At 42.2% G+C, this 17468-nt stretch overlaps 1 protein-coding gene and 1 non-coding gene across 3 annotated transcripts in view; both read left to right on the top strand.

The window, feature by feature from the left end:
* Ca10 (carbonic anhydrase 10) overlaps nt 1–17468 on the top strand; it is a 502636-nt gene that overhangs the window by 444797 nt on the left and 40371 nt on the right. The gene's annotated exons all lie outside the window — the stretch shown is intronic.
* Trnav-aac (transfer RNA valine (anticodon AAC)) lies at nt 272–344 on the top strand. The gene has a single exon. It is a non-coding gene; the product is annotated as a tRNA-Val (tRNA).

Genomic DNA, 17468 nt, shown 5'->3' with positions numbered 1-17468 from the left:
AGATATGTACACACACTCTTAATGTTTTGAGAGCCACATTTCATTTTTAAGCGTTCTTGTTGGTTGGGATTTTTCTTCCTTAGAAATATCTGAAAGTGACAAAGACCAGTATGAAAGCAAGGATGCCAAAGGTACCAAGAAGGGACAATGAGGAAAGGACAGTCTCTTCCAAAAATGGTGCTGGGTCAACTGAATATCTACAAGCAGAAGAATGAAACTGGGTCATTGTCTCAGATCATATACAAAACTCCACTCAAAATGTACTTAAGCTGGTGGAGTGGCTCAAGTGGTAGAGTGCCTGCCTAACAAGCATGAGGTCCTGAGTTCAAACCCCAGTACCACCAAAACAGTAAATAAATAAAATGTATTTAAGACTCAAATATAGGACCTAAAACTATAAAACTAGTAGAAAAAAACACAAGGAAAAGCTTTAAGACATTGGTCTGAGCAAAGATTTTTTTAAATATGAAAAAAGTAAAAGTAAAATATGGGAAAGTATAGGCAAAAATAGACTAATAAATTACATCAAACTGTAACCCTTCTGCAAAGCCAAGCAAACAATCGATAGGATGGAGAGACAGCCTACAGAATGGGAGAAAATATTTACTAACCATCCATCTGAAAAAAGGTTGATTGATATCCAAGCTACATAAGGAACTCAACTCAATAGTAAGAGAACAACCAACCCCACTGAAAAATAGTCAAAAGAACTATGTCTAAAGTTTATGTGGTTTGTATGTTTTAACTTTTATTTTTTAAATGCACCGAGTAAATTAAAATGAAAACAAAAATGGGTCAAAGTATCTTAATAGACTTTTCTCAAAGAAAATATATAAATGGCCAACAGGTATATGAAAAATTCTCAGCATCTCCAATCAGAGAAATGCAAATCAAAGCCACAGTGAAATATCTTATGTTAGAATGACTGTCATCAAAGATGGAAATAGCAAGTGCTGGGAGATGTATAGAAAAGGGAACTCTGGCACACTGTTGGTAGGAGTGTAAATCAATATATCTATTATGAAGCAATATGGAGATCCCTCAAAAATTTAAAAGCAGAGTTACCATATGGTCCAGCCATACCACTACTGGGTATTTATCCAAAGGAAATTGAATCAGTGTGTCATGGAGACATCTGCTTTACCATGTCTACCTGCATTATTAAAATAATGCTGGTATAGAAGCAACCTAAGTGTTCCTCAACAGATGAATGGATAGAGAAAATGAAAATGTGATACACTTATGCGCACACACACACACTGGGAAGTGATTCAGTCTTTAAAAATAATGAAATTCTGTTATTTGTAAAAATGTGGATGAATCTGGAGGGCATTACATTAAATGACATAAGCCTGGCACAGAGACAAATAGCACATGATCCCACTTACACATGAAATCTAAAAAAGTTGAACTCACAGAGGTAAAGAATAAAATGGTGGTCACCAGAAACTGGGGAATAGTAAGGGAATTGGAGAGATGTTAATCAAAGGACACAAAATTTCAGTTACACAGAAGGAAGTTCAAAAGATCTGTCTTCATTTTGATCTAAAAGTTCAAAATGATGACTATAGTTAATAACAATGTATTGTATTTTTGAAAATTACTGACAGTAGATTTTAAGTGTGCTCACCACAAGACAAACATGTGAAACAATGAATAGGGAAACTAGCTTGATTTAGTCACTTTACAATGTATACCTATTTTAAAACATGTACATAATAAATATACACAGTTTGTCATTTTAAAAACAAATTTAAAATAGTGTGAAAGAAAGGAGAGAGGGGAAGGAAGAAAGGGAGAGAAAGAGAAAGGGAAGGAGGGAGAAAGGGAAGAAAGTGGGGAAAGAAAGAAATAGGGCCAGCCATGGTGGTGCATATCTGTAATTCCAGCTACTTGGGAAGAGGTAGGAGGATCCAGGTCTGAGGCTGGCACAGAAAAAAAGCAGAAGTCACTATCTGAAAAACAAACTAAAGCAAACAGGAATGGGAGTGTGGCTCAAGTGGTAGAGTACCTGCCTAGCAAGTGTGAGGCCTCTAGTTCAAACCCCAGTACCGCCAGAGAAAGAGAGAGAAATACGTAAACTTACTGAAACAGGCCATAGGGTTCAGCCACCACAAAGTATCAAAAATGAAGACTGTTTCTCTAAGCCTTGCCTTCTTCATTGGGTAGAATTCATTCAGTCAACATAAATTCATTGAGTATCTATTATGTGTCAAACTCCATATTAGGCACTAAGAATTCCACAGTGAACAAGATTGACAATATCCTCGCTTCATGGAATTTATATTCTAGTGAGTGCTGATCAGTGGCAAATAAAAGAAAATATTGATAAGTGCCAAATATTGGACAACTAAGGATAATCTCTCCAAGAAGATGATACTTACAGTGTAATGTAAATGCCAGGACCAAGTGAGCCCTGTGAAGATCAAGAAAAGTGCATCTTAGACAGATGAGAAGATTGCAAAATCCTGAATATGGGAATGGGCTTGATGTATTTCAGGCCAGAATAACTAAGCCTGATAGATAAAGAGAGAATGACTCAAAATCAGATCAGGTGGAGAAAGTGATAGAGGGTTCAGGAGTTAGAATAATGATCTTGGACTTTATACTGTGTGAAATGTACGCTATTAACAGGGCTTTAATCAGGGATGTGACATGGTCTGCTTTGCATTTTAAGATCATTTTGGGGACCAGAGGGAGAAGGGAGTAGAGAGAAGCCAAATCTAAGCAGAGACTCAGACTTACAGTGAACAGATTACACTTGAGGGTAGGATGATGTTGGATGTTTTCAAATTAGAACCGAAGGCTTTGCTGGTGGATCAGGTTGCAGGAAGTAATAAGAAAAGACAAAACTAGAACCAATCTTAGATAATAATTTAATAATTAAGGATAATAATCTAAGGATAATAACCTAATAATCAAGTTTGTTGGAGGCACCAATTGTATACTCAGGTGGAGAGGTTAAGAAGGCGATGGGGATAGACATCTGAAGCAGTGGTTCTCAAACTTGCTTACACATTGAAATTAATTTTAAAGTTCATGCCACACACCTCTCAGCAATCCTGACGTAATTGGTCTAGGGTATGGACACTGGGAGATTAAAAAACATCCTCAAGGTGATTCCAATGTGTAGAAAACTTTGCGACCACTGACCTAGTTCTAAGGAGAGGTTAAGTGAGAATTTAACAAAGAATTGATTGAGATTCTCTGGATAGATTGTGAGCCTAGAGAAGAGAAGGCCAAGGTCAAAGTCCTATGGGACCTCCAAGTCCTGGGTCCCCTCAAACCCTGAGCACTTTGACATCTGGAAGCTCAGCAGAGAAGCTGGCAAAGGATCCTGAGAGGCTGTGGCCAGTGCTGTTTCTGTCCCCCTTTGTGGAGCATTGGGTACCTGTAAAGCAAGGGTTAATGTGGTTATTCTCCACCCTCTGGATTTTTTGGGGCTCTTTTCCAGCAGTAGTAGCAGCCTCTCCAGCCTTTCCTCTGTCAACTGTTTGGCTGCTGCTCAGGACCATTTCTGTTCCTGGTCAGCACAATGCAAACCAATTCACTTAGCAGCTGTTCCTCCTTCTGATTGTTTGTTCCAAGACATATTATTCCACATTTGTCCACATTAAACTGCATTTTATCATCCATTATCCCAAGTCCTTCAATGATCTGGGCCCCTCTACATTTGATTGCAAGGCTCAGTGATTTGTGGCAACTCCAAAAGCTGTCATTTGCAGATTTTAAATCAGTCTTGCAGGGTCATTATTATCAATAACACAGAGTGGCTGTACCTGGCGGCTTTGCAGAGGCAGGAAGAGAGGAAAGGGGCTGGATTTGGGGTTGTTTGTTTTCTTTGCCCAGAAGACACAGTGTTGCCCTAGCACTCCTCCCCTTCCCTATCCTACCAATGGGGCTTCACCTCCTGTGCTGACAAAGACACTATCTCAAATGATTTGCAGGCTCCAACTCTCAGTCTTCACTCCACCCTCCCCAGCATCGATAACCCCCAGAAACCTCAGTAATTTGATAAACTGCTCACATCAGTTGGCCTCTGGCTCTCTCTAAGCAAGCTGGGTGCATTTTCCAGCCATCTCTGACCTAATTATAAGGGGTGTTTCTGGAAATCAAACATACATTGACAATTTCAGCCTGAGTCTCCAGGAAACCATGTGTGGCAAACAAACATCTTCCTGTGACTTACCTTTGACCCATACATGAGACCTGATGGGCTGTTTAAGTGGACATTGCCTGTCTAACTTTTGCAGGCAAGAATTCAAGACCAAAGGTAGAACTCAGAAACTAGAAATAAACCCACTCCCTATGCCTCCTGCCCCAGGTGTTCAGACTTTATTTCATTATTTTCACCTTACACATTTTAATATTTTAAGGCATTACAAGCCCTTCTTAGAAGCCTAAGAAATAAATAACCAAAGAATCAGTTTATTTTTTCTCCATGAACTACTGCTCCGGGCCAGGAGGTGAGCCCTTCGGTGCAGGCTCACACAGGCACGATTCCAGTCACATGGTGAAAAAATTAATGCTAAGGAGAACCACTGAGCTTTAAGTGTTGTTTTTTTTTTTTTAATTCTGCTTTTTCTAAAGCCCATCCTCCAAATGATCCTCTACTCTCCTTATGTCCCAGACACACACAATGTCCTTCTCAACATGGACAATGTCAGTCTCCATGGGGCATTTGGGAATGTGTGAGTATATTGTGGATAGCCACAGTGGCTTGGAGAGAGGCTGGAAGTTAGTGCCTGACTTAACTTCCAGGACACCAGATATCCTGCCATGCTCAGTTCCAGCCTTCACCAACAAGCCACCAGCACCCCACAATAAACACTGAAAAGAGAGGTGCGATGGTTTTGAATGGCTTCTCCAACGCATTACCACAACGGTGGCCTGAAACAACACACACTTATTATCCTATAGTTCTGGAGATCAGCTCGGACGTGCAAATGGGTTTCACTGGGCTAACATCCAGGTGTTGGCAGAGATGGTAGTAGGTCTTTATGGAGATTGTAGGGAAGCAATGCTAAGACTTTCCCACACTGCATCACTCCAACCTCCACCCCTGACATCACCATCTCCTTCTCTGTTCTCCTTTCTCTCTCTCTCACTTATAAGGATCCTTGTGATAACATTGAGCTCACCGAGAAATGATGAGATCAGTTCTCCATCTCCATCCTTAATCACATCTGAAAAGTGCTTTCTTTTTCTTTCTTTCTTTCTTTCTTTTCTTTTCTTTCTTTCTTTTTGTTCGTGTGAGATAACATACTCGTGGGTTCCCAGAATTAGAACATGGACCTTGTGAGGTGCACTGACAGTGTCTGCCACAAGAGGGAGCCCTCACATGATGTGGGCAACCCTCAACTACTTTGCTAAATAGTGACCTGGTTAATATTCTGTTACCCAAATCAATCCAATGGAACACTTGCTGTCACATATCAGGAGTTTCACAATTCAGGTGCAAATGCCTTTGGACAGTGTCCCGCTCTGGAGTTTCTTACATAAAGTAGCAGCCTTGGATGAGGAGCACTTTTTCTACTTAATCTGTCAATAAATGTGAATTTTTTGTCCTCACATCTATCATACAATGGAAAGTAATCCAATTCTTCCAAAAGAAGAGAAGTTAAGAACTTCATGTATTACACAAAAAAGAAACTCGTTACACAGATAATTGGGTATTTAATTCATCAGGACTCCATAATATTAAGACCTTCCAGGTGACTTTACCATTTGCAAAATTCTGTCACATCTATTCTCATTCGATTCACACAATGGATCTGAAAGCACTTGGATAAAGTATTATGTTTTATCACCATTTTACAGATGAAAAAACTTTGACCAAGAGAGCGTTAGTTACTGCTCAAGGCCACAAAGCTAATAAACTTCAAGCCCGTAACTCAAGTCCTTGAACTCCAGGCCCAGTGGTTTTTGTCCTCTCCGCCACACTGACTCTAAGAGCTCTAAGGGGCTGAGACTGATTTTAAGCCCATCTTGCCTGAGTCTTAATTGGACCTGTCATTTCTAAGTAGGCAGCATGAAGCCATAAAAGATTTCGACTTAGAGGTCAGGCAAAGCCCAGTCTCCACATCTATAACTTGAAGATGATGAATTCCAGTTTAATGAAGTGTTTTCCAAACTAGTCTTATCATTATAAACCCCTGAAGGGATACTTGGAAATACCAAATTTCATGTTTTCCCAGAAATTCAGGTTCACTAGGTCCAAGGGATGGGCAAAGATGTCTGATGGCTCTTATTAACAAACAAGCTTGGTAAATAACCATCCACAGGATTTTTGTGTGAATTCCATGAGATGAGGGATGTATCAAGACCTGGCAATCATCCTGCCTTTCATGATGTTGGGAGTTTTGTTCTTTTCCTCACCTTTATCATGGGAGTATTGCCTTTCCATTTCTTTACTTTTGATTATTGGTGATAGGAAAACAAGTTCCTGTTTTCAGTGCTTCTACAAAATTTCAGAACTTTTTCATATAGAATATAGGTGGAGTGGAGGGGAGGAGTGTGAAGAAACCTCTGGGTGGTGGCAGTAAATGAGAATCCAATGAGTTTATTGAATTTCCTTCATTTTCTAGCATTGAGTAACTATATTTCACTATCCCCTTTCACCTTTATCCAGGGAGCAGGACTATCTAGCCCAATATATTTATTTTACTTATCTGCTGATTTATAAAACCTGCCTTCTGCCTGGAGCTCTGAGTGTATTACATTCGTGTAAACAACACCCTCCATATAATCAGTCTTGTCACCCAAACTATGTCCCCTGAGATAAATCCCACCTCTCCAGGGTGGCAAGGGAAACTTTTATTTTGCTGCCAGGTTCAGCTTGTGCCTGGGCCCAGCTTTCAGAATAAATAGCACATAAATCCACCCATCCCCTCATCTCATCACTCTGGCTGCCCAACCACATGTTTTCTATGGCAGCCTCTGCCTGGAGAGCTAGAGAAGGATTGGCTGCTTGATGGCCAGAGTTTCAAGAACCTTCTTCCCCAGGTAGAACTCTGCAGAAATAAGACTCTCCATACCTGGAAAGCAGGGACCATGTCTTGTTTCTGTCTGCCCCCAGGATTCAGTGCTGTGCCTGTCACTAAGTGAATACCTGGTATGTTGTGGTATTTATAGCCATACAGTTTGGAGGTTTATGCCTTGGAAGTTTTAGTTAGCCAAAAAAAAAAAAGCAATTCTACATTTTGCCTTTCATCCAAAAACAGCTACAACTTATGTATTGTGGCTCCAGGGGATATTTGGCAATATCTGGAGACAGTCTGAGTTGTTGTTAAGTGGGGGCGTTGCTGGCTGCTGGCAATCAGGAGGCTTCTAAACAAGCTGTAATGCACAGGACAGTCCCCAACACAAAGAATTTATCCAGCCCCAAATGTCAATAGTGCCAAGCTTGAGAAAGCCAACCTTATACCGATCAATGTCATACTTGGCTAAAATGGGGTCCCCTCTAATTTTCTTAGCTGGTCTATGAAAGCAGCACCACTGGCAGCAGAAATCAGCTTGAAGCAGAGAAGGGCACCCACTGCTATGGACTCAGCGTCTCATTTAATATATCTCACTCGAGCCTTACAACAATCCTCTACTAAATTCATTTTTATAGATCAGAAAGCTAAGGTTCAGAAAATTTAAATAACTTGCTCAGGATCACCCAGCTAGAAAGATAAAAAGCTCTTTCCAGTTAGACCCAGCTGTTTCTGATTCCAAAGACAACAATCTCACCACAGTGAAGATTAAGGCAAAAGAGTGACTGAGCGTAAATAACAGTGAATGGCCTTCACCCCCTCCCCCAAATCTTATCATTCATAGACACTATAAGTAGGCCTAAAACTACAAATCTGAAGACTCTCTTCAGATTTGTCCAATACCCTGGTATCTTGTCTATCTTGGAATTTGGAGAGAAAAAATTCGAAGTCTTTTTGTGTAACTCCAGAGCATCCCCGTCTATATTCCCTTTTGCTTGGTCTCTTTCATCAGTATCAGTACCAGTACGCAAGTGGGTTGCATTCCCTACACCCAGGTCTCTTTATTCCACAACCATGGTCATTCTTAACCAACCTGAGTTTGTTAATGAGAATGTGTTGGCATTCAGGAGAGAAAGGCCCTTCAACTTTACCCAGCCCTATAGTCTTCAATATCTCATTGCAAATCCTTCAGCCTCCTGGACCCATGAGCGCAGTAAATACCAGATGATATTCTCCAATTATTATAACAACCCAAGAGACCCTGACATATGTTCATGCACTCCCTGAAGAACAGTTTCATTCCTCAACTTTAGGAATCATTGAGTTCAAACCCTGGTCAATGTCACGCCCTCTGACACCATGCCTCACAGATACTCATCACTCCTTGCTCACAGACACACACCGGTTTTACCACACTCTTGCCCAGTCTCTTCCCTACTCTAGAGTTGAGAATGAGGGGGGTTTTGTTTGGTTTTAATGTTGGTGCATTTCTCTTTCCCATTCAGACAGTTTAAGGGTGCTTCCACGGACAGCCTGTGCAAAAGTGTGGCTTGTTAAAGGTTTTGAACACTGAAATCTGCAGTCACAGAATCTGCTTTACCCACTGTGAAGCCTTTTAACCTACTGGATTTCTGTCGTCTGCAAAGGCTGCCATTCAGCTCGCATCCACTGGCTGCAGCACTCAGATGTCCTTTCTCCTTAGAAGTCACCCCTGATTAGTCCAGAAGGGAGTGGTCTCTCCCTCTCTCCTGAAATACCCTATAACTTTATACCAGGGATAAACAAACTCTTTCCTATGAAAGGTCAGAAAATAAATATTTCAGACTTTGCAAAAGACGTGGTACCAGTTGCAACTACTCAAACTGACTTTGTAGTGGGAAACCAGCCACAGATAAAATGCAAATGGCGGCCTGGGATTGTTCCAGTGAAACATGTCTTACAGCACTGAAATTTCAATCTTAGGCAATTTTCAGTTGTCATGAAATAGTATTCTTCTTATGTTGTGTTTTGGATTTTCTTTCCAACCATTTAAAAATGCAGCCTGGGCCAGGTAAGGTAGTAAATGCCTGTCACCCCAGCTACTTGGGAAGTGAAGGTAAGAGGATCACGGTCCAAGGCCAGTTTTGGCAAAGATGTGAGACCCTGTCTCAAAAACCACTGAAAGCAAAAGGACTGGGGCCACAATTCAGGTGGTAGAGCAAGCCCTAGGCCATTAGTTCATCCCAAGTATCACAAAAATAAATTAATTCAATTCAATTAAAATAAATCCTTAGTTTGTGGCCCTCACAAAACAGAATGTGGCAAGTACTTCGTTAGGCTTAAATATGAAATGTCCTCCACAGGCACATGTGTTGAACACTTGGTCCCCAGTTGATGGTGTGATTTTGAGAAGTAGTGGAAACTTTAGGAGATGGAGCCTAGTTAGAGGAAGTACGGTACTGGGAGCATGGTCTTTTCCCCTCTCTTGGCTCCTGTCTGCCATGAGGTGAAGAAATTCCTGTGCCACATGCTCCACTTTCAACTGCATGGGGGCCAAGCAACAATGGACTGAACCCTCTGAAACCATAAGCCTGACAAATTTCTCCTCCTTTAAGTTGTTCTTTTAGGTATCTTGCTGACAGCTATGCAAAAATAACTAATACAGAAAATTGGTGTCAGAGAAGCAGGATCATTGCTGTGACTACCTGACTATGTCATTCTCAAGACTTTGAAACTGGCTTGTGGGAGGAATTTGGAAGAGTTTAGAGAAGTGAGCTAGAGAACATCTATAACACTATAAGCAGAGTTTAGTGGGTGATTCTGGTGGGAGTGAAGGAGACCAGAATGTTGATAGGAACTCAGAGAGTGAAGACCAGGTTTCAGATGAGAAAAAGGACTCTATAAGAAATTAGACCAGGAGCCATGCAGGTTATGTTCTGGCAATGAAGTTTTCTACATTTTGTGCATGTCCTGAGGCTCAGGAAGGACCACATTACTGACGTCACCATCCTGGGGTCTGACATCCTAGGGTCTCCAATGAAGCTTAGGCTTTGCCCTCACAGATTCATGCATCACCATGTCAGGAGTTGCCTGCAGGGATCCTGACTCTGCAATATTGCTTAATTTCCCAGGCCTTCCTTTGAGATCTGGATGGAAACATCCATGACCCCATAACTCTTGAATTCTGCATGCCTGAAAGACCAATACCACATGGATGTTGGTGATGTCAGAAATGTGAACCACCTGCCAAGGGAAGCTACAGGCAATAAGTGGAGCCAGCCCAAGAGAGAGGCCATGTGGACTGAAAATGGCAAGGCCATGTGGGGCTGCCCAAGCCCATTGGAGCTTGCATCATGACACCATATGCCCTGGATGCTGGACATGGAGCTATGGGATTTAGTGCTGCCCTACTGGGTTCTGTCTTGCTTTATTTCTATTCTTCCTTTCTATGCCCCCATTCCTCTCTTTTATAATGGAATGTTTCCCTGTGCCACTGTATACTGGGGCATGTAATTTGTTTCTGGTTTTACAGGGGCTCACAACTAAGGTTTACCTTTGAGTCTCAGAGGAGACTTTTTGACCTTAGACTTTTGAATAATTTTGGAGCCTTTTGGGGACCGAGGGCAGAATGTTGTGGTTTAAATATGAAATATCCCCCCCAGGCTCATGTATTGAACACTTGGTCTCTAGCTGGTGACGATATTTTGAGAGGTGGTGGAAACTTTAGGAGGTAGGCTTAGCTGGAGAAAGCAGGTCACTGAAACATACTTTTTGAAGGTTATACCTGGTCCCTGGTCTTTGCTCTTCTTTTGGCTTCTAGTCTTCCATGAGATAAAGAACTTCCTCTGCCGCATGCTCACACCACCCTGATGTTCTGCCAAAGCACATGGGGCTAAGCAGACATGGACTGAACCCTCTGAACCAGGAACAAAATTAAACCTTTCCGCCTTTAAGGTGTTCTCTCAGGTATTTTGGTCACAGCTACACAAAACTAACTAACGCAGACTTTTTGCCCTTGTTCTTTAACAACAGAATCTTGAGCCCTGCCCCAGACATAATAAATCAGCATCTATGTTTTAACAAGATTACTATAGGATTCATGTGGGTAATGTAGCATGACACACATTACCGTAGTTTGTCTTATAATTGTTTGAGTTTATGTGTCTCCTCATCAAACTGTTGGAGACAGAAAATGACTGTGTCCTATGTATTTTTGGTTCCTTACTGTGTACAAAAGAAAAGGAATGCACCTGCTTTTAGGAGTGAAAGAATGAATAAATGAAATAAATGACTAGGAAATCTTAATTCACCTACACATAGCTCTTCATCCACAGGCCATCCTTTTCCCTCTTCCCTTCATTCTATCATCAATCTCTCCCAAAGTCTAGTTTCCTGTTTTCCAGCTAATCCATTAGGGGGGAAAGGGTTTACTGTACATGGGCCTTTGCATTGCTAATTAAGAAAGAGAGGCAGGAACTTGGAGGAGACTTCAAATCATCCCAGATTGTTTATGGAGAGCTGGATCTCTCAGGAGGACTTGCCCACATCCTGTTCACATTTCTCTCCCGACTGCATTGAGCCATTCCTATGGCACTCACACACTCACTATCTCAGAAGCAGCTCAGTTGTTAACAAAATCCTTTTCATACCTGAAACCCCAACCAGACAGTTGGGTTTATAATCACATATACTTGCTGGAGTGTTGTTCACCTTCCCATGGCTTCACCATGTGGGCTGAAGTGTTTTCAGTTACAGCAAGAAGAAACAGTGGCAAGAGATCTTTTAAATGGTTGTGCCCTTCAAGAATACCTAAGTTGAGATGAGCACTGGTGGCTCACAAGCTACTCAGCAGGCAGAGATCATGGTTCAAAGCCAGCCTGGGCAAATAGTTCACGAGACCCTATCTTGAAAAAACCCATCACAGTAAAGGACTGGTGGAGTGGCTCAAGGTGTAGGCCCTGAGTTCAAGCCCCAGTACCGCAAAATAAAGTCAGTCATTCAGGCTCAATCTTTCATCCTTCATTGTTCTTTAAATGTATATATTTATATATTTTAATTATTTTTTAAATAACATAAAATTAAGCATTTTGAAGTGAATGATTTTATGGCCCTGAGTACATTCACATGTAAAAGGTGCAACACCACCTTTTATCTATAAGTTCCAAAACACTTCCATTGCCCCTGAAGGAATGCTACTACCTATTACACAACTAATCCTAATCCCTCCCTTCTTCTGGCCCGTCACCACCAACCTGCTTTCTGTCTTTATGTATTTATCTATTCTGAGTGTTTAATATAAATGGAATTATACAGTATGTGACCTTTTGTGTCTGTCTTCTTTCACTTTACGTGTTTCCAAGACTTATCCACATTGTAGCATGTATTGGTAATTACTCCTTTTTACAGCTGAATGATATTCCATTGTATGGGTGTACCACATTCCGTCTATTCATTTGTCTGTTGTTATACATTTGGGTTTCTTCCTTCTTTTGAAGTAACGCTGCCAGGTACATGGTGTGTACAGAGTTTGATTTGAGTCATTGTTTTTATTTTGGGGGTTATGTATTTAAGAGTAGAATTGCTGTCTTGTACAGCAATTCTATGTTTAACTTTTTGAGGCACTGCCAAATTGTTTCCCTGTATTTTTTTAATTGAGTCTTTATCCCATACCAAGCACTGAGTTAAAGAGGTCAGAAGATAGTATCCTTAGATTATGAACATTTATAGACAGGGAGAGACAACAAGGGCTAAAGTCACTCAAGAAGTCATTAGGAATTTGTGATGGCTTTTTCTCTCAATCTCTCACTCTCTTTCTTGCTCTGTCTACCCCACCTTCACCCTCTGTTTCCTTTCATGTATTTTTTAAACTTAGAATGAGAAAGGAGAAGAGAGGAAGGAACATGGAGAGCTCTCCATACATCAGCAGTAACAATCAATAACAAAACTACTGTTTATCAGGCAAATATTGCTCTAAGTGTGTATATATACAAATATATTTAAATAGTTTTGTAGGCAGGTTACCAAAGACTCACAGAATTAAGAAACATATTCAGCTTTAAGTGGCAGAACCAGATTTCACTGCTGGTCTACTGACAACAAAGTGAATGGTCTTTCACAACACGACTGCATTGCTATTTCTTGACTGCAAAAAATGTGAAAAGCTTAAAACAAACCCAAAATATTACATGCTATTGCTGCTTGTGGCTGACAGGAAAACCACAGAGGGCTCCTTGTTAGCAGTGGACTCCACCATAGACCAGGCACAGCACTTGCAGGTTGACATGGACACTAAGGAAGAGCACAGCCTTAGGAATTCCTAAGAAGACCTTGGATTATTCCAGTGACAAGTTCAGAGCCCCTGACATAGGACTGAGATGACTCTCCATGCAGAATTGCCCAAAATGGTAGGGTATTGCGGCTGTACGTGAAATGGGCTGCACACAATTTCCTCAAAGTGGAGCATGCTGTGCGATTCATTTTCTGTAACTGGGAGTAGATTCCAATCTGGCCCTAATGCAGTGCCCCCACCTCCTTCTGTGACTGGTGGGTTTTCTGACATGAGCAGAGAGAGAGTGGCTGTAATGCTACACCTGCATCCATCCCAGAACTCTGCAAGCTTGAGTGATCCTCAAAATCCCCAGGAGGGCTTCTTTTTTGTTTTGTTATTTGGATTTATTTTATTCATTGGCAGTACTAGGACTTGAACCCAGGGCCCCACTCTTGCTAGGCAGGCACTCTACCACTTGGGCCATGTCCCCAGGGGTTTGAGTTTTATTTGTGTGTGTGTGTGTGTGTGTGTGTGTGTGTGTGTGTGTTACTGGGATTAAGGTCAGGGTCTCGAGGTTGCTAGGCAAGCAGTCTACCACTTGAGCCACATCCCCAGTCCTTTTTTGCCTTTCTAGTTTATTTTTCAGATAGTGTCTCACACTTTTGCCCAGGCTGGCCTAGGATTACAATCCTCCTACCTCTGCCTCCCAAGGATCGTGGATCACAAGTCTGCACTACCACACCAGCTGCCAGGAAATCAGCTTCCAGGTGATGTCCAAGTGGAAGATGCCACACACAACAGAGGGTAGGGTAGAGACAGTGAGAGCCAGGGAGGCCCGTGAGAGAGACACTGCAGATTCTCAAGGACTTCCTGGACTACTTGAGCCTCTCTGGGTTCTGACTGTCTCTGGAAGTTTGTTGTCCAAATGCACTGTGCTATGAATCTTTAATTCAGTGCCCACCACAGGTATGGAAAACCATTTGGCTGTCCCTCAAGAAATTAAAAGTAGAATTACCATATAACCCAGCAATGGCACTTATAGACACATGCCCAAAATAATTGAAAATAAGTAGTCAAACGAACACTTGTAATGCACGCTCATAAATTCCACTCTGAGCAGCCCTGGCCCAGCTGAATTTGTGATAGTACCCCCAATTACCAGCCATTACTGACCGCCCACTAATACTTAGGGCAACACAGACAATCACAGTGCTTTGTGTCTCTGTGAGACATTTGGGGCTCCTCCTCAAAAGCAGAGCATTCCCCTGGGAACATGGCCACCCCTGAATGTCGCACACATGTCTAGGTGAGAGCAAATGTTAGAACTACTGGTCCAGAGGATAAGGAGCACAGAAGCGTCACAGGTTCATTCACATTGCTCAGGCCATACAGAAATAATGGCAGGGACGATAATCCCCCACCTGCCAACCCAGGGCAGCTCAGAGGGCTGTGCTTCCAAGGTGGAAAAAAAACAAGTGTTCCCTCCTCACAGCTGCCTCCCTAGGCCGCGTGCTCTGCAAAGATTTGCTTTTGACCTGCTTTCCTTTTCCTAGCTCATCCTTTATGGAGGAGCTCACAGTCGCCTGGAGATGATTCTCTGTTTATTTAAGGCAACTGGGGGCAAAAGGCTGTGTGCTGAAGATGAAATGGGAGCTGTGTTAATTCCATGTTAATGACAGCAGAGCAATTTTCTTACAGGAAATAACCAGTTACCTTAATCATTTTAAGTAGTTATTAGCAGCAGCCTAAAAGGGATGGCTATGCTTATCACAATACACGCACAACGGAAATGAAGACATGAATAACAGGACCTTAAACAGATTTCTGGCATCTTCCTTCTGGGTGGTATTAAATAGTATTAATCTTTTTAACTGACTTCAATCCTGAGACCATAGCCATGTGATAAAATGTTAAGTGAACTGCTGGAAATAGAGGTGGGCTCACCAGATTTATTATGCCAATTTACCAACAGCAGAAGTGCGCACCACCGCTGCGAGGAAGGCCATAGAAAAGAAAGAATGACAGGTAGATGTATGGATTAATTAATAAAATGCAGATAATAGCATCTGCCCTGATAGTAATACTTCTTCAGAGGCTGCTCTATATATGTCTCTGGAAAGAAAAAAGCTGCAATGTATTGTTTGTTCCTGCACCCCCCTATCCACCCCCCAAGATAATGACCAGAGTTGGGAAGTGAATGAAAGGCAAGCAACTTCATCCAGACCACATGCACACAACAGAAAAGAAAAAAGGAAATGCAAAAGCAGAATAAAGTATGTGTTTGAGGGTTTTACAGCTTTGAGACGTCAAGTCATTTTTTCCTTAAGTAAGAAGACGGTTTTTCTTCCCTGTGGTGGTTGTGCTGTGTGAAAGAAACAACATGATCATCTATATCAACAAAGTGTATTTAGTGCCGGTGATGTACATTTTGTGTCCTGCCCTCAAGGGAGATGTTCCTATAAGCAGATTGTTGGAATACGGAGTAGTAAAGCCTGGCTAGAGGTGTGTCACAGGCATCGTGGTGACACAGAGATATACCTCAGCATCTCCACCTGAAGGGGGAATCTTGAGACTGGTTTTAAAGGATGAGTAAGAGTTCACCAGTTGAACCCAGGGGTGAGGGGCATTTTGGGTGGAGGAGAAGGAAGTTCAATGACAGAGATGTGCAACCGACAGGTCTGCCCTAGAGCTGCAGTGGTGTGGTGTGGCTGGTATGTGTGTGACTGGGCAAGACAGTGAAGATGAGGCTGAGGTCATGGAGGGCCTCTCAGGCCATGGAAAAGAGCCTGGACATTTCCCAAAAGAGAGTGAGGTGCCACAGAAGGGTTCTCCTAAACTGGGCAGTGAAATGTTTAGACTTAGCCATCCTAATGACTGCTGTGGGGAGTCTGGCTTGGGAACCATAAGGTTGGAAGTATCAAGACAGGTAGGAAGTTATGTAATCATCCAGATTAAATTAGTTGAGGCATTTACACTAGGACTAGAGTACAGGGACAGTTGTAAGAACTGCTAGATATATTGGTAAAGTCCACAGGACTTGGCGATTCCTTCCACCAAAAAGGAAGACTAGTCCTCTGCACCCAAATTTGCAGAAGTAGAGCTGGGAAGAAGATGCACTAGAGGGAACAGGAGAGGAGGAGCATATCCAAGCAGAGTTCGTGGTGGGGGGAAAGCAGCTTGGCTTGGGGTAGGCTGAAATTTGGTGTTTAAAATTCCATGGATGTTCACAAGTCTCCCTGCCCTAGACACAGTGGTGGGGGCAGCTGTGTGGGATTGCCAGGGGCTGGTGTGGGGCACCAAGAATCCTTCTTACCAAAAACCAAAGCAGAGTGAACATGAGAGAGGCTCCAGGACAGGGGCTGAGAGGTTTGCTTTCGCATCCCTACTCAATCCAACTCTGAATCCAAGTACCTAGAAAGCAATCAATAGCCCTTGTTGGCACCCACCCAGTTCCACAGGTGTTAAGGCCACAAAACAGGTCAACTCAGAAGGACCAAAAATAAAGGTGTGAGTTTGTCCCAAAGACAGAGTAGAGAGTCTTTGTCTCTCTGGCATGCTGAGGCCATCTTGTGACAGATCATCTGAGTTCTCCTTCTAGACCTCCCATCTACACTCACCAGAAGTCCCCACCATGAAGCAGACAAATCTTAAAGAATTTATTTTAACTATTCAGGGAGAAGGCAGGGAGACCAAGGGTCTGGCCTGGCTGAACTCTTTTCTGTTCTATTCAGTTACACTAGGTAGACCAGGGCAGACAGTCCTGGCATAGGAATCGCAATGTGAGCTCTCTCTGAGTTTTTGTTCCCCTTCCCAAGACTTTGGGGGACTCTGAAGATGATGCCAGCTGGCTGGGCTTCACTCTCAGTTTCACTTTAGCTTAAGAACCAGGCTCTGAAACTAGTCCTCTAGCATTCGAACTCTAGCAAATGAGGCAGTGAGCAACCCAGTGAGCCTCTTTAGGCCTTGGCTTTCCTCTCTGTAAAATAAGGATGATGAAGATGTTATTATTTGAGATGGAAATGCTAACTATCCTGATTTGGTCACTGCACATTGTATGCATGGATCACATTACAATACCGTACCCTATAAATATGTACAGGTATCAGACACCAATTGAAAAAATGTTACTACCTAACGTCATAGGGGATAATGTCAGGCAAAAGACATTCAGTGTAGAACCCAAAAATGTTAGCTGTATTACTGTACTGATTTAGAGCAACTGACCTCACCCAGGTGTTACTCAT

The sequence above is a fragment of the Castor canadensis genome, chromosome 11 (genome assembly GCF_047511655.1).
Source record: "Castor canadensis chromosome 11, mCasCan1.hap1v2, whole genome shotgun sequence".
In the NCBI taxonomy this organism is placed as follows: Eukaryota; Metazoa; Chordata; class Mammalia; order Rodentia; family Castoridae; genus Castor; species Castor canadensis.
Note: the sequence above shows the minus strand (reverse complement) of the source record. Positions and strands in the feature narration are given on the sequence as shown.